The 19,340-nt window shown below is 35.1% G+C and overlaps 1 pseudogene; it reads right to left on the bottom strand.

Annotated features, from left to right (window-relative positions):
- Window positions 1-17,107, bottom strand: part of LOC105179351 — a 37,127-nt pseudogene extending 20,020 nt beyond the window's left edge.
- Between the last annotated feature and the right edge of the window lie 2,233 nt (window positions 17,108-19,340).

Raw genomic sequence — 19,340 nt, 5'->3', positions numbered from 1 at the left:
TAAATGATTAGTATTATCTATATATGCTTTCTGTATTTATGATTTTACTGTTATCTGAATTTGTGGTTCGTGCTGATTTTGATTTATCTGAAAGTATATGAGTGATGGATGATTTGATTTGATTGACGGTAATGTGTACATGGACAAGAAAGTACGTTGAAATATTATGTTTGTTGTTTGATGTGTTGTGAGTGTCTGAGAATAAGAATGTATTGATATATGGTTTTACGTTACTAGTTGCATACAAGAATGGTGATATGTGGAAATGAGGGAGTGGTGTAAATTGAATATAATTGTGGTGTGAATAACCCTTGATTTGTTGAAGAGCCTATAAGGCGATATGAAAAGTGCTGTGTTCGAAATGAAAGTGCTATGTGCCAGATGAGCTTGATGAGCCGGTTGTCAAGGGGATTCACTTAAACTTAATAATGGTGAGATTGAGTTGGCGGGAAAAACACAATATCACCTTCTGGTAAGCAAACTAGGAAAAATGGGAAGTTTAATTGATTGTCTTATTGCGTGATAACTATGTGGTTATGTGGAAGCAAATTGACTATATATTCTATGCATATTGCCTATGTATCTTGTTTGAGGTTATATTTGGTATGCATATATAGATAGGACTAGTTATTTGCTTACTGAGTGGCAGGCTCATCCCCCTGCTGACATTTTCTTTCAGGAATCGACGTTGAGGTGTCTAACTATTGAAGAATAGGTCCATGCGCTATACTCGGGCAGGTCGGGCCAGTATGCTGTTTTCTCCTTTTTTTCAGTTAGAGTACAAAATACATTTTGTTGTATAGAGAGAACGTAAGCATGGAGATTACTTATGATGGGTTACGTGTAGTGTTTGATGTGCATATATGATGATGTAGGTTCATTATGCTTGTTATGACGTTGGGGTTAAGTATACATGTGGGTTAAATTATTATGTGCATTTATATTTATAAACACAGGGATTACTATAAGTATGATGTTTAGCGTATATATAGCCCTTGTTGCGAAAGGGGTGCTACAAAAAATCAGGATATATTAGATGAAACTTAGAAGCATCACATCATTGCTTTAACAAGATGGTAGTTACGGGAAAAAAGAATACTTTTAGACTTAGAACCATTATTTTGGGGTCACTGAAAGGAAATAGATGTTATGAATGGGGTACATTGAGTAACTAATAGTGTCCAGGTATACACACGCAAATGCACACTAAGATAATGGGAATCAAGACCATGTGCAAGAGAAAGAGCAAAAATTTTAAAGAGTCGTGGGAGATAATATGATGAGATAACTCGATAATATCATACTCCAATATGATTCATTGTTTCTCAGACGTGACAATGTACAAATTTTATATTTTGTATATTTTTAAGCAAATAATAGCATCAAATATCAAAATATTTCAATAGGTAAAACCTTTTTTAGCGAAACAAATAATACGGGCTAGGAAAGTAATTAATTATGCTTTGTTCAGGCAATTAACGTATACAGTAGTCAATATGAGACACAACATCGACTATGTGATAAAAGGGACCATTTCAAGGAGGAGAATGCAAAGATAGAAAATAAAAGAGAAGTCGAAGAGCAATAAAGCACACAAACATAGGCATCACACTAAGATAACGAGAAACAAGGAGCAAGAGAGGGAGAAATAGAAAGAGCGATGAATTTCAAAGAATTATGGAATATAATATGATAAGATCTGTTGGGAATTTATCAACAAAGTGATGAACCCAAATAAAACAATAAGTATTGAGATAATGGTGGATTTGAAAACCCTTATACAATAATTTCAGATCAAATGAACCCCGACTGAGAGTTGTATGAATGCGTACTTGGTCGTAATGCAGCAACATCTCTAACAAGTTTTATACTCCTCGATATCTTACAGAATGAGCTTTTGGTCGCTGAGAGTAGATATTGTGTAGTGTAAGCCGTAGTTTGGACGGATCATCGACTCCGAGTTGGTTCGCTACTCTCTTCACAACTTCATAATATGAATCAAGCTTTGACCTTCACAAATAGTGAGATTTGAATACCAGTGTCAAGTGGATCAATATTACCAATCATAACATAGGAAATTACACTCTAGAATTAAAAGTCTATCTTTATTGAACTCACAGTTGTAAACAAAATTCATCCTTTTCAGGCCTTTTCAAGGAGCGATAGTTGATAACCTGTAGAATTACAAACCAATAAAGTCAGGATATATTAGATAAAAGTTAGAAGCATCACATCATTGCTTTAACAAGAAGGTAGTTACGGAGAAAAAGAATACTTTTAGACTTATAACCATTATTTTGGGGTCACCGAAAGGAAATATATGTTATAAATAGGGTACATTGAGTAAAAAGTGTCTAGATATGCACACGCACATGCACCTTAAGATAATGGGAATCAAGACCAGGTGCAAGAGAAAGAGCAAAAAGTTTAAAGAGTTGCGGAAGATAATATGATGAGATCACTCGATAATATTATACTCCGATATGATTCATTGTTTCTCGGAGGTGACAATGTACAAATTTTATAATTTGTATATTTTTAAGCAAATAATAGCATCAAATACCAAAATACTTCAATAGGTAAAACCTTTTGTACTGAAACAAATAATACGGGCTAGGAAAGTAATTAATTATGCTTTGTTTAGGCAATTAAAGTATATAATAGTCAATATGATGCACAACATCGACTATGTGATAAAAGGGACCATTTCAAGGAGGAGAAATGCAAAGAGAGAAAATAAAAGAGAAGTCGAAGAGCAATAAAGCACACAAACACAGGCATCACACTAAGATAACGAGAAACAAGGAGCAAGAGAGGGAGAAATAGAAAGAGCGAGGAATTTCAAAGAATCATGGAAGATAATATGATGAGATCTGTTGGGAATTTATCCACAAAGTGATGAACCCAAATAAAACAATAACTACAGAGATAATGGTGGATTTGAAAACCCTTATACAATAATTTCAAATCAATGAATAAAGAAAGAATAACAGAAAAATAGCAATACGTAAAGCAATAAAGTAACCAGCTTAGGAGCCAGATCTGACAACCGAATGCGCAAGCGCCACCGCCGGCTGGTAACCTTCATGGTTGCAAAACACCCATAAAGCCACCAAGGCACAAAGATTCACAAAGAGACCAGTTAGGCTTGATTTAGAATCACTCAAAATTCCACTAAGATGTTTCGTTCACACTCAGCAAATGTTCTGATAAAGTATTTCACGAAAAGGGTTTTTAGTTTTGTTGTTGTTCTATCTCTTTAAAACCATAGAAGACCAATTATATATACATAGATAGAACTCAGAGAACAGAGATAGAAAGAGGTGAGATGATGAGAGATTTTCAAGAGCATTGGAAACTTGAGAGGAACAAAACCAGAGATAGAAAGGAGGGAGAGGATGAGGCATCGGCTGAATAGTGGAAGAATAGGGTTAAGTAGTGATTTAGGGTTAAGTAGAAGAAGGGTTGGTGTCAGGTAATGGGCCAGGCAGCAAGTGGGCTGCCATCCAAGTTGGGGGGGGGGGGGGGCATGGGCCAAAAAATCCAACAACATCATTGGATAATATAACATTGTACTCCAGAATGAATCATGCTTTCTTGGAGAGACAATGTACATGTTTTATATTTTCTATAATCATAAGCGAATAATTGCATCAGATATCCAAATACTTCAATAGGTAAAACTTTTTTATGAAACAAATAATATGGGCTAGGAAAGTAATTTAACTACGCTATCTTTAGGTAGCTTATACAATCAATATGCAGCACATCACTGAGCATGTGATAAAAGGGACTATCTCATGTAGGAGAAACACGTAGAGAAAAGTAAATGATAAGTTCAAGCAAGCAAGAACGCAAATGTCTAATATGGCAGAGTAATAAATGGGTTGTTCATCTTAAGAGATTTGCAGAATAGGGTGCTTGGAACAGCATGCTCCAATGTGGCAAATACGAGTCTCATCTATGTTAGCCGTCTTATTGCTGTTTTTAAGTATAAAATTCAAGTAAAAACATAACAATTCATTTTCTAGGCATGAGATATTGAATAAGCATAAACTCGAGACAGCTAGAGATATGGTTTTCAGTCAAATGCAAAGCTACTATATGAAGTCTAAAAAATTATGAATAACCATTGATATTACACTACAAAGGTAACCTATAGAAGAGAATTTGAGGGAGAAGTAACTATTTGAAAGAATAACACGGACAACATCTAGTAGAGATATACTCTCAAGGTTAGAAGGAAGTATGCAAGTGCATGCTCATCTGCACCTAGGTCCAAATGGAGGAACGTATAAAGTGAGTTTTGACATAAATGCGCATCCGCATCTTCGTCGGGAGAGAGGAAGACATGAAGTGAGCTTGACGTAAATGCTTATCCGCATCTAGGTCTGGAGGGAGGAACCTGAGCTTGTCGTAAATGCTCATCCACATCTAGGTTTGGAGGGAGGAAGACATGGAGTAAGTGTGACGTGCATGCTCATCCGCATCTATGTTTAAGGAGAGGAAGGTGAGAAAAAAGTGAGCTTTCTGGAGGGAGGAACCTGAGCTTGTCATAAATGCTCATCCACATCTAGGTTTGGAGGGAGGAAGACATGGAGTAAGTGTGACGTGCATGCTCATCCGCATCTAAGTTCAAGGGGAGGAAGGTGAGAAAAAAGTGAGCTTGTCTTGCATGGTAATCCGCGTCTAGGTCTAGATGGTGTAAGTGTGACGTACATGCTCATTCACATCTAACTCCGGAGGGAGGAAACTGAAAAAGTAGTGAGCATGATGTGCATGCTCTCCCATGTTTATGTTTGGAGGGAGGAAGGTTGAGAAAGAAGTCAGCTGGACTTGCATGCTCATCCATGTCTAGGTACGGAGGGAGGAAAGTAGGAGAGGTTTCATAATTCTCTAAATTTGAACAACCAAAAAATGCACTAAAGTTGAAATTTGTAATGGTTTTCAGCCTCATCAAATGAAACCTCCTTCAAAAGATTTTTTGGTTCAAGGTCAGAGAATAACTAGGAAACACCCTCTATATTTAAAATATTCCTACAAAACAATTTTTGAAGTTGATCATCTCCATTTGCAGCAGCAATCTGAGTAGCAACAACTGCTAAACCAGCAACAACAGCATCTTGAGGAAGTAGACGCAGACATTAGCATTTTGGATGCTGGATGAGACGTTTTAATTAAATCGCATTTGGGAAACACGTCTTCTTTATTTTGATTGTTCTGTTACTTATATGCCCTGCCTTGTCATTTATTCGAATTGGCATTGGGCCAACTAATTGCCCATATAGTTAGTTTGTTACATTGGTAGTTAGCTTAAGTGGACGGTATATATATAAGTCAGGAGAGTCATCATTTTTATTGTAATAGAAAATTTACAGAGACAGTCTGCAGAAATGAAGAACTCCTCTTCCTCCAAAATTATTTTTGCCTTGTTTGTCTTCCTCGATATGCAATTCAATATGGTATCAGAGCCTTCTATATGAAGGTCTCTGGGATATGCATCACTTACCCACACTGATTAGGTGCGCTATGGCAGATTTGAATCAAAGTGGCAGAACAGCTAGAATGCGAGGCACTATACATCCATCTGTCGGAAAATTCAAGTTTGGCGTTACCCTCTTCTCCGTTGGATGGTTCAAACTTTCTGACTTGGAGTCGTGCCGTTTATGTAGCTCTAGGAACGAGAATGAAGATTGGATTCATTGACACCATGTTCCCTAGGCTGGCGATAGGATCAACAAATTTTGAGCAGTGGCATCGACTAGACCTGATGGTTACCTCCTGGCTGTAGAATTCTATCTCAAAGGAGATTGTTGAATCCTTTATGTATGTTACTTCTTCGTGAGAACTCTGGTTAGAAAGACAAGGTCGATATGGCAGGAGCAATGGATCGATGATATATAAAAGTCAGCGCGAGATTTCATCCACCGCACAACTTGATTTGTCCTTAACAGCCTACATAACCAAGCTGAAGAAATATTGGAAGGAGCTGCTGGTTTTAGCACCTAATCCAAGGTGCACTTGTGGTTGTTGTACTTGTGGAGTGAACAAAACGAACCAAATGAACATATGCAACTAATGCAATTTCTTATGGGGTTACACGAGACTTTTGACAGCAAGAGAAGTCAAGTATTAATGCAGGATCCTTTGCCTACTATGGAACAGGTGTTTCCCATGCTTTTCACAGTGGAAAAACAGAGGCAAATACACACAAAGACGGCTGCAACTCCTCAGCACATGGCCTATCATTTCAAATCTAAGGACAACAAGAGGGATGGAGGTGATAGATTCCAGAATAAAAGAAGACCTTATGTAGACAAACGGAACCTGACATGTACGCATTGTCACAGGACTGGACATGCGATGGATACTTTCTTTCAAATTTATGGTGTACCAGATTGGTACAAAACCTTGGGTGATAAGAGGAAGAAGGTGGTGAGTGGCAAGTCCTTTGCAGCTGCTCTAATTGCTAAGAAACCAACGTCTACAGATACCTCTGTTACTAAGCAATTGACTGAGATGATGGCAGATCACATTAAATGTTTATGGACCTTCAGGGATTGACTTGGACTATTGGATTATAGACACTAGAGCTACGAACCATATTTGTGCTAATCTTCAACTATTTCACTCATTCACAAGTCCTGCACAACCTATACACATACACATACCAGATAACACTTACAAAGCTGCTACGTATATTGCATAGTTTGTTTAAATGAGCTTCTCACTCTTACTCATGTCCTCTATCTTCCCTCTTTCTCTGTGAATCTATATCCGTCAGTCAACTTTTTCGTGATACTTCTTAAATTTTTCAATTTACTGATTGTATATGTCTCTTGTAAGACCGAGCAAATAAAGCCACTCTGTTTGAGGCAAATAGATCCAGGAACTTATACACTGTTAGACAGATTTCATGCAGAATTCCTCCCACCTCTGTACTCTGTAACACCTCTTCCAGTTCTGTTGATTTTCACTGTAACTCTCAAATTTGGCATCATAGATTGGGGCACATTCCCTTGCTTGTAATATGAAACATATTCAACTACCTAACTGTTCTACCATTATTCCTATTGATCCATGTGATATTTGCCATAAAGCCAAGCAATGTAGAACTTCTCTTAATTTGAGTGAATCACAATCCAAGGCTCCTTTTGACCTGGTTCACATAGATATTTAGGGATCATACACTACTTATACAATCTCAAACTGCAGCTACGTTTTAACTATCCGAGATGACAATTCCCGTTCTCTTTAGACTTACCTCTTGAAAAAAAAAATCCCAAGTCATTTGTGTCCTATGGTCGTTCTTCTCTATGGTTAAAACTCAACACTCTAGGAATATTATAGTGATCAGAACAGATGATAATTCTGAATTCTTGAACAAAGATTGTCTATTGTTTTGTCAAGATATGGGCATTATACATCATACCACTTGTACCTACACTCCTCAGCAAAACGGCAGAACAGAACGGAAAGCCAGATAACTCCTAGATGTAGCTAGAGCGTTGTTACTTCAAGCCTCATTGCCCCTTAAATTCTGGGGCGATTCCATTCTTACTGCCACCTACTTGATAAATAGAACACCTTCCAAGATTCTTCAATGAAAAACTTTTTTTGAACGACTAACTGGTAATCCTCCCACATATCACCATCTTCGTATTTTCGGCAGCCTATGTTATGCCACAAATATTGATCCCCATAGGAGTGAATTTCACCCCCAGAGCCTTCAAGTGCATTCTCTTGGGATATCCCATGACCCAAAAAGGATATAAATTGTTTGACATAGATAACAATCGTGTCATTGTGTCTAGAGACGTTCAGTTCTATGAAAAGGTGTTTCCATACTCTGTTCTTGTTACACAAACCTCACATTCATGTCTCCTTCCTATGTTATCTCCTTCCGCTGATGATTCTATTTCATTTCTTGATACTGTTTATGCCTCAATTCCTACTTCTGAGCCAACTTTGCCTACTCCAGTTTCTTCCCCTACTCTAGTGCCATTACCAAGACGTTCTACTAGAATTTCTCAATGTCCTACTTGGTTGAACGATTTTATTTGCTCTACTCAACACCCATCCTCGCTTTTTACACACACCTCTGCATACAAATCGTTTGTAGCTTCTTTGTATATTTTGCAGGAGCCGAACTCTTTCTCTGAAACCGTTCAATACAAGGAGTGGAGAGAGGCTATGGATGCGGAGATATAGGCCTTAGAAGCCAACAATACCTGGAAAGTCACCCTTTTGCCGCCGGGTAAATGCACCATCGGTTGTAAGTGGGTTTCAAAACTAAGCTATGTGCAGACGGATCATTGGAGAGGTACAAAGCACGCCTAGTAGGTAAGCACTTCAACTAGATAGAGGGCATCGACTATACAGATAGTTTTTCGCTAGTAGCGAAGTCTGTGACTGTGCATATTTTTCTTACCATTGCCGCTGCTCATGCATGGCCTATTCAGCAGTTAGATATTAAAAATGCATTTCTACACGGTTATCTTGAGGAAGACATTCATGTTGCCCCCTAAAGGATATGATGTTCCTCCGAACTTGGTGTGCAAATTACAGCGATCTTTATATAGCCTAAAGCAGGCTTCTCGCCAGTGAAATGCAGAGTTCACTTTGAAGCTTGTTGCTTATGGATTCGCTCAATCTGTCCATGATCATTGTTTATTTGTCAAGCCTTCATGCACGAGTCTTATGGCTTTACTCGTCTATGTAGACGATATTCTCATTATAGGTCCCTCTCTTGATGATATTGATAAGGTTAAGTGGTATCTTCACAAATTGTTCACTATTAAAGACATGGGAGATGCGAGGTACTTTCTCAGATGTGAAATCGCTTGTAGTGCTTCAGGTCTTTATGTGGCACAGACGAAATATGCGATGGACTTTATCAGGACACTGGGTTGGCTTGAGCAAAGTCTGCGTCTAGTCCATTTCCCTCTGGTTTCAAGCTGGCTGCTAGCTCTCGTCCCATTTTCTCGCGACCTGATTCTTATTGAAGATTGGTTGGCTGATTCTTGGCTTCACGCGACCGGGTGTTTTCCTACTCAATACAGCAGCTTATTCAGTACCTAAATCAACCTTGTGACTCGCATTGGAAGGCAGCATTGCATGTGGTTCGTTATCTCATGGGATCTCCCTCCAAAGGACTGTATTTTCCAACTAGTAATTCCTTGGCTCTTCGTGCATTCTGTGATGCTGATTGGGCGTCTTGCCTGGACTCTAGGTGTTCTCTCACAGGATACTGTATCTTCCTCGGTGATGTGTTGGTGATGTGGAAAACCAAGAAGTAGCCCACCGTTTCCCGTTCCACTATTGAGTCTGAATATAGGAGTTTGGCTTCGACTGTTCCTAGTTTTATGCAATTGGACGATGTTTTTACGAAGGCTTTGCCCTTGAATATGTTCATTTCTCTTACCTCCAAGTTGCGCCTAGTGTCGCCGTCCCACTTGTGGAGGGCTGTTGAAGTTGATCATCATCATTTGCAGCAGCAACAACAGTAGCTTAAGGAAGTAGACGTAGACATTGGCATTTTGGATGATGGATGAGACGTTTTAATTAAATCGCATTTTGGGAAACAGGTCTTCTTTTGTTTGTTCTGTTACTTATGTGCCCTGCCTTGTCATTTATTCGAATTGTCATTAGGCCAGCTCATTGCCCATATGGTTAGTTTGTTACATTGGCAGTTAGCTTACGTGGACGGTATATACATAAGTCAGGAGAGTCATTGTTTTTATTGTAACAGAAAATTTACAGAGACAGTCTGCAGAAATGAAGAACTTCTCTTCCTCCAAAATTGTTTTTTCCTTGTTTGTCTTCCTCGATATGCAATTCAACAACAAGCAACCAGGGGGAACAAAAGAAGAGAATTGGGCATCTTCTGACTGATGTGTTTACATTAAAGAAAAGCTCAAATATGAAGAACTGCTAGTTGTGCAAGAGGCAATTTCGAAAAAAATTAATGAGCTATCGAAATGAACTATATGCTGAAAAGGTCCAAGTTATTCCAATATGAATTATGTTTGTTACTTTAGGAAATGATATTCCCACAGTCCAGCAACACGATCAACATAACAATGAAATATGAAATGTGAAACATATATCTTGTAACTACAATATAGTCATTCTACCTAAGATGCAAATGCATATAGATAAATATTACTAATTAATATGAAAACAATATTTATGAAAATGTACTTGAAGGCTATGCTGCTATTCAAGGAAAGATGGAATATCCGGGCAATGAAATAGCTTCCTTGTTTGAGCAGGCAGTGACTTTTGATGCCAGACAATATCCCCATTCTCTAGCTGCAATAAAAGAAACCGGAAAGTTATCAAAATACAATCTTTGTCCTTACAAGATACTTGTGCTTGTGATTTCATATACCTAGTTAGAGGTAAATGTAAGTCCCGTGTCAAGGTACGCGCACATGACTGTGGGCTCAAACTTTATCTCCTAAGAAGCAAAAAACACAAGATATCTTCACCATTTAAAATATATTTGGGCATTTTGTGAAAGATATCATCAACATTTAATCGGTATATGTGCATTTTATGAAAGATATCTTCACCATTTAAAATGGATATGTGCATTGTATTCCATATGCTTAGCAATTTTCAGGTCCTTGTTAAGAAATTGCATGTAACATGAGTTATGTTCATCTCCATGATATTTGACAGATGCAATAATAGCTCCATATAATGAAAATAGTAGCATGTGGGTTTCATTTTAAGTTGCAGCTAACAACAATCTATTAGGATTGTTACCAGGATGTAGAAATAAGCAAATACTATCTCTTCCATCATATATTAGAACAAATCTCGAACAGTTCTATCTCTTCATTAGGAGCATAACCTGCAAGTTGATTTAACTTCTCTAGGATACCTGATGGCTTGTCATAGCTCTTGACAAAAAGTCTTCCAGCATATCTGGTATGAAATGAGAATAGATTAAAGGCCTATACCATTCTTTTATCTTTACTTTTCAGGGAATTACCCGTGTCTATCTTTTCTATAGATATTTTCTCTACATAGAACCTCATGGGAAAAAAGAGAACAAGAAAAATACCTCAACTCCCCTTTCTCAGGCTCATAAAGCTTAAAGAACAGTAAAATGTCATCACTTTGTTTATTAGGGAGAGGGCCGACTCACAAATTCTTAATCATAGTACAGAAATTTAAGAAGACCAATGATGTAAAGAAAAGCCTTCAAAACTCATTTACTGCATACATTTTGAATTATCATGATTACCTGTGCACGCTCTATTTGTCATCATTGGGATTGTTACTTGATAATCTCTTTAAATGGTTGACCTACAATCATATAACAATTTGAAATGTTCATACAATCATATGGCTGACATTCAAAATGTTAAGTGTCTTCAATTTAGTACCCATGTAAGTAACTCCAAAGTGGAACGTTGTCCATCAAGATCAAAAGCAGAGCCAATCAACAAATTCTAATCATGCCTTCCACATATGTTTCTATTTGCAAGTTTTCTCCTTTTTTTTTTAATACTTATATATTTTTAGTTTTACAGACATTTTATATAAATGGGATGATTATACAATCCTTCATTAAAATTTGATGTAATTGTACATAAATTGTCTGTAGTTTGAAAAATTACATTTTGTAACAATATCTTTTATTTTCATCAATAATTTAATCCCTCTATTAGTCAAAATTCAGAGAATTTTCTTATATATTTGTAAAAGATATTGGAATGGAAAACTATATTTATCCGCGAATGACTTACTACTTATTGCAGGTCAAACAAATTTTTCCTAGCAAAACAACCTTTATAAAGGTGAAGATATACCTCCTCACAAACATTAATGTGCATGAAGATGTATAAGAGCAGTTTAAGTAGAAAAAAATTATTTGACCTACAATACATCAGTAATAAGTCAATCAAAGGTAAATTTGGATTTTCATTCAATTTTGTTTTGCTAATATCAGCACATTTAGTTAATTTTGACTAACGGGAGAACCATTTGTTAGATGAAAATAAAATCAAAAGTACAAGATGTAATTTTTCAAATCACAATAGTTTATGTATAATTATACCAAACTGAAAGAAAAGGCAATCTAATTATCCCTAAATAAATACATATTTAATACTATAATGTAAAATATATTAGAATTGCATTCAATGAATTTCTTACTTTTTGAATTCTATAAAATAATATGATAAGTTAACTTATATATTTACTAAAGTTATGATTAATAAATGATTTAGTATTTTTTATGTTGTTCTACACATTGAGATATAATGTTACATAATTAACAAAATAATAATTTAAATTGCTATAGCAGTATCTTAATTATTTCATAATCAGTTTGGTTTTATTTTTAGAAAATTATCTTTTCAATTACATATATATTTATATTATTCAACCATTTTGTTATATAATTAATTTTGAACAAAAAACATTTGTAAGATAATCTTCTTTATAGTAATGAAAAATTCCAAGAAATACTGAATATATTTTTATATGTTTTATACTTTATTCAAATATGTAAATTAGCAAGTTATGTATAAATAAATATTTGCATAGTTTAATTTGTATCTTTACACATCTTTGCTAACTAAACTAATCTATTTTGTATAATTAGCATAAGTAAGAAGTTTTTAAAATTTTATATTTTGTAATAATCGATTAGTAAAAATATTTAAATATTATTATACATTCAATTTCATATTAATTGCTATGATACTTTCATAACTTATAATTTCCATTATACTTTCATAATTTATTAACTACTTTTGATTTAAAAAAATGTATATATATAAAAATATTTTTATGATTAAACATAAGGTAAATCTTTCTTTTGTTTGTGTAATTTGTTTAATAAATATTCTTAAATACGATAATGTTTTTAAGTTATCTTCCCAATCAAAATTTTAGATTTTCTTAATAAATAACATTGAGTTCGAACTTAGTTTTTCCTTTTCAAGTTATATCACGCCCGAACTTGAGTTTGAATCTTAAAATTTTGTCGAACTCATACCCTTACAGTTACCCAAAAGAAAATAGAAAACAAAAAGCCAAAGCTATATATTACCCAACATGCCTCGAACTACATTTTCTATTATAATTCTTGTTGCATCTTCTATTTTGTTTCACATATACATATCACGTGTATAAAGATTATGTTATTAATTTTATCTACGGAAAAGATTTTATACACGTCAAAATATATATGTGAAACTAAATAGAAGATGCAACAGGAGTAGAAAATCCAATGTGAACACAATCAGGAAAAACCGCATAATGATGTGGCAAAAGTGATAAAAAATATAATTAAGAAGCATAAGATGTTTACTGTATAGGACTGCTCTAGGAGTGTCAATGGCCGATTAGGACGATGAGTTTTATTTTGGCACTTTCCGTATACCAGAAATGCTGGAAGTACACTGGTGCAAGAAATTCTCTGGCAATCTCTTCCTGTCAATCATCTTCTATTTTAGCTAATACGAACATAGTACAAGTACGGGAAAATAATATTTTTCTTCCCATAAAATAAAGTCGTCCACTTTTGGTCCCACTGGTTATAGGACTATCACTTTTGGTTACTAACTTTCAAAACTTAGCACTTTTAGTCTCATGACATATTTTTATTAGATAATTAACGAAAAAGAACTACGTGATAGTTAAGTGCATGGGAACAAAAGTGCTGTATTTTTAAGTTCAGACTAAAGTGAGAGTCATGAACCAAGGGACCAAAAGTGTAAAGGCCCAACGACCACGTGTTTTTGTTCAAATATCTAACAGAAAGGTGTAATGAGACCAAAAGTGTTACTTTTCATAAGTTACAGGGACAAAAGTGAGAATTCCATAACCAATGGGACAAAAAGTAGAAACACCCTAAATTACGAAACGAAAATATTATTTTTCCAACATAGTACAAGTGACATAGTACAACTTTAATTACATTATGGATATTTATGGAATAGTAGAATGCTAAATGGTTAAAATTACTAACTTACTAGACGAAACATGCTATTTTCCCGACATAGTACAAGTAACAACAAGAATAACAACAACAACAACTATGTAGAAGAAATGTCAATATAATTTATCTTTACACTCGTGTACATATTAGCTTCTGCTCTTTTTTTCTTCTTTAGTTCTTTCTCTTTTTGCTCCCTCTTCAACCTCTCCTACACGAATAAAAAATTTTACTAATCCGAAAATCTAAAAAAAGAATAACAAGGTGTTTGGCTAAGCTTATAAGCACATGATTGAAACATTTTATAAGATGTTTAGAACCCTATAAGCTCTTGAGAACCATTTAGTAAATTTTTTTTTTGAAGAGCTCATGAGATCCTAAGTAAGATGTTTTGGATCTTATAAACTCTTTAAGAAAAGGTTAAATTCACCTATCTTGTTTTTAAAATATCTTATAAGTTCTTCAAATAATGTCCGAAAAACAAAAACACACTCATAGTTTTGTTAGTATTTCAGTTTTAACCTTCATATAATTTACAGTCCCCCAAAACAAAAATTATCTATTTGTATAATTTTAAATTCTAAGAGTTTGATGAATTTTTTGGTTATTATTACAATATAAAAAGCTTAGGGTAAATTATATTTTGCTATTCGAACTACGCCCATTTTTACACTTCGCTATAGAATTTTTTTTTTTTGTATCAACTTACCATATCAACTTTGCGGAATTAGTATGTTGCCATGTATGATCGTCCTTTTATTGATTTTATGCCAGAGGAACATTGCATGTTGTGCATATGTGAAAAATATGACAGCACATAACCCCTTAAACATCACATGCGCACTGCATATGATGTTTTTTCGATAAAACACTTGGTTGAGAAATAGTTATAAATGGCAAAGTGTAAACTTTTGTAAAATTAAGATGGTAAGTTGACACAAAAAATGTTTAGATGCCAATATATAAAAACGGTCAAGTGCGCTTATTATGTTTAACACTGTAATGTCATACAAGCTCAAGCATCATATTTATCCAAATAATTTAAGAACCTATTTTTAAAATATGAATAAATATATATAAAATCTTAAAATATCTTATAAGATCTAGAAGCATAAGATGTTTCAATTAAACTTAGGCAAACACCCTCTAAGTTTCTTTTATAAAAGTAAAAATGACTTGAGCTGATTTTTTATCAAACCTTAAGATGCTGAGAAATATCTCTATCATCAATGTCTCACAGTGTTTTATCTTTGTCATTTTCACGTATGTACACCAGCATATAGGCACTAGACTGCCTCGTAAACTTGAGGGGGACATTATCTGGATTTTTCGTCATTACATGCTGTCAAGACATAAATGCAAAGGTAAGAAAGTATCAACAAGTTTTAATAAAAGTAGGAAAAATAAAAGGAAAACTTACTTCTTCTTTACCTCCATAAAGCTCGTCTAAAGCCTTTATTATCTCTTCTTTTGTCACCCATCCATCATCGAATTTATACCTAAAACTATTCAGAATGATTTTCTTTATGTAGTTTGCAACGAGAGATCTACATGTAATCTATTGCTAAAAGCAGAAAATTTGCAGTTTTACGTCTCGAGAAAATAGCAGTTTTGGTCCCATATGTTTGGGCCTTTTACAAATAGTCCCATTTGTTGTGATTCTCTCAGATTGCAACCCATAAGTACAAAAGTTTTTCATTTTTAGTCCTCATCATACTTTTTCATCCAATAATTAATAGAGCTGTTAGAAGGTTTTTAAGGGGGACTATGAGGGTTCCGTTAATTATTGGACGAAAAATGTACTTAAGGACTAAAATTGAGAAAAAATTCAAATCATGGAATACAATGTAAGAAAATCGTAATAAATGGGACTAAAGTGAAAAAGGCCCTAACATATGGGACCAAAAATGCAATTTTTCCTAACGTCTCACAAGTTAGTCTTTGGCAATATTTAGTCCCATTATTTTTGAAATCACCATATTGCATTCCATAACTCCAAAACATTTGCATTTTGCATGCCAAGCCTTAATTCTATTAAATTTATTTCATAAAAAAATTAATAGTGTACCAAAATCGCAAAGAGGCTAACTTGTAGGACGTGAAATCAATTTTTTCCTAAAAAACATTAGTTAATGGCCTAATAAAAACATAGTGTGTCAATTGAAGCTCGTTAAGTTTAAGCTTCTCCGACTATATAAAGCTAAAGAACATTTACAAATATAGAAATGCAATTTTTTATGGATTAAATTCCATAACTAACTCAATACCACTGGTTGGATAGAGTTGGCTTTATGAAAGCATAATAGTGTCCGCCGTGCGCACCACCACTATGGACCAAAACACTGCAAAGAATGAAAATGTAACCTAAAGTTTTGCAAGTGTGAAGAATAAGAAAATTTAGAGATGTTGCAATTTGAAAAAGAAAATAATCCCAATGGTCAATTTTCACTGGAACAAAATTTTTTGTCCTATATTTTTTGAATTTTGGAATATTAGTTCTTTATCTTACTAGACTTGCAAAATAGGTCCTATCGCTTTCTATTTTTTTATAATTTTGGTCCATACCAATGGGAGCCAAAGTATTTTTTGAAACCTAGATGTCTGGAGGTTGTCTGTACACAAACATTGGGCTAAGATGCAATCCCCTGTGGAGAAGCTTTGAGACCGCAATGTTGATCTTTAAAGCAGATGCACATTGACCTATCCTTCGGTCCCTTCATCCCTCTTTCCACCTGTTTATCACAAACTCTAAATGGGCTTAAAAAGAACATTTAATGAGTTGATAAACTAGTTGAACCAATACGAGGCAGCGATTGAAGAATCTGCGCCGTCGGTATTGAATTTGGAGGCTTCAACCTCAAAAGCGATAGGCAAGGGAGACATACGCTAAATGAGAAAGAAGGATGAAGCTAAGTTAGCCATTGCAAGAATTTTCAGCGCTCCTGTCGCCTTGATGGGCGAGGGTAGAAGGAAAATAGAATAACGGTTTGGCAGTAAAAATTTACTTATGATATTTGCATAAAATTGTCAAATGGCATTAGAAGAGGGAGTGTCGTGAACTCCCCTTCACCCAACTATGGCATTTGTTGAGAAAACATGATTACTAATCTTATTCCCAAGTGTTGGACACTTGCTCTCGGAACGCATTTCCGCAAATGATTTGCAGAAATAAAAGGGAATAGAACGCTAAGTCAAGTAATCTTAAAGCTAAGGAATAGCTAGGCCATTACTAGAAAAACAATAAGACTGAATAGACTTAGCTAATAGTATTCATGTCAAAATAGTATACGATTATGTAACCCAACGTGATGAAGTCGTTACTCAATTGTTGGACAAATTAGACTACAAAAATTAATCAATAAAAGATTCTTTTGAGTATGCTAAGTTATTATTGTACTGCATAATTGGAGTATGCATGCTCAAAACAAATGAATAAAACGGATGGTCAAGAACATAACTGACAGAGAATGGCATGAATCAGCTAGGGCCATATCCCTCTATATAGGATGAGTTGGTTGGTAGATTCAAAGAGTCTATTAATAGATTATTTGACTTTACTAACTTGTGGATCCTTTTCTAGAAGGAAGAAAGCCGTGAAAGCACTTTGTTGGACAAAGAATGCTTGTAAAAATGATCTATTGGATTGGATCCAAAATGGACATCTGTAAGTTACTAAATGTACAAATGCAGGTAGAGGGTTCACAAGTTCAAGAATATCTAGAAAGTTTGGAGAAATTAGACTTGAAGTGGAGAACTAAACTGATTATGGAGACAAACCCATCGATGGGATCAAGGTGATGCTTATTTAGTGGGAGTTCTTGAATCATCCGAAAATGAGAATGAAAGTCTCATTCAGTGAAATTTTTTCGAAAGAGACGATGTTGAACTATCTCTGGGAAAGGAGAAATTGAACCTTGATTGGACATGGTTCGATCGGTGCTTCACTGAACTAGTTGGGTCGCTGGATATGGACTTTCGAAAAATCGTCCAGTTGTAAAACATGGTGTTTTCTTAAGTTGCAATCCAGACACCATATTTGATATAGAATGACAAACCTATGTCCTACAAAAGTCTTGAGTATGAGGAATGATCCTGCACACGCCAAAGGACTAGTGGGAGGAAAATTAGACTCGGAGTCTGATTTATATATGTTCGTTATAGAATAATGTAAACATCACTTGTAATCAAAACGTTAATTGATCATATCTAAAGTTCTCCAAAGGACTATTAGAAAATTCTGGTTACCCGATACGTACGAATTTCTGAAACCGAACAAGGAGAAGCGATGTAGGACATCGATCTGGATAAAGGCGTGGAGCCATAAAATTTGCTATGGAGTTGAAACTAGGTTTGAGCATCCTACATACTTGTTTTGACAAGATCATGAGGTACATGACTTGGTCAAAAACAAGGTAGAAGGTTAGTGAGAGCTTAATTGTGTTCCAAGTGTTTTAGATGTTAGAATGTCTCAATCATTTTGAATGATAGAAAGACGTCTATGAAAGTTTAAATTATGAACATTGTTCGAAAAATTCTCCATAGTAGGAATTGGATTCCTATCTAGGGATAAGCTATCCAAGATTTAGTCATAGTGGAATGATGAGAGGTTTAGATGTTTGACATCCCCTACGTCTTTGTTGTAAGCAGTATGTAATGTTGTTCGGTGCACTGAACCCGATGTTGCTTATGTTTTTTTAGCATAACAACAGATATCGAGTGTGTACTGACGAGGCAACATACAACTGTTGAAGGGCTATCTTTGATACCTAAATAAGGATTGAAGAAGATCTCTTGACGCACATTAATGGGAATATATTCTGCATGGCTATAGCGATAGTAGCTTCCAAGATCATATGAATAATATTTAATCTCAAAACGAACATACATTCGAGATTTACGATAATGTGATAATATTGAAAAAGTTCCAAATGGTATACCACAAGGAACCTTATCATAAAAAATTTAATGTATGAAAATTTTAAAGTTATAATCGGAAAACGGTTAGGATCGAAAAACAACACCCGATTATTGGGTATGCTACCTAGCATAGCCGCGCCAGTAGTCACCTTAGAGGATGACAACTGGGCTACGCATAAGATAAAAGGTCTAAGATCTCATCACAAGTCCAAGGAAAAAATCTTAAGACACCATCATCTCCTTTGAGTGATGATAGGAAGATGTAATGTGCGGTTGGACTGCAGGAAATCGATAGAAAGAAAAAGTAGACCTATAAGACCTAGCTGATATCGCAGATTAATCATAATCAATTTAATATGGAAATAAGGTCAAGTGAGAGATTGCTGGGATGGGTGACCAAAAGCGAATTGGATTGGTGGTTTTGAGAATCATTAAAGCAATCTTTATTTAATCAATATTTTCC

This window comes from Sesamum indicum, unplaced genomic scaffold, assembly GCF_000512975.1.
Source record: "Sesamum indicum cultivar Zhongzhi No. 13 unplaced genomic scaffold, S_indicum_v1.0 scaffold00145, whole genome shotgun sequence".
NCBI classification, from domain to species: domain Eukaryota; kingdom Viridiplantae; phylum Streptophyta; class Magnoliopsida; order Lamiales; family Pedaliaceae; genus Sesamum; species Sesamum indicum.
The sequence above is the reverse complement of the archived record's forward strand: the minus strand, read 5'-3'. Positions and strand labels throughout refer to the sequence as shown.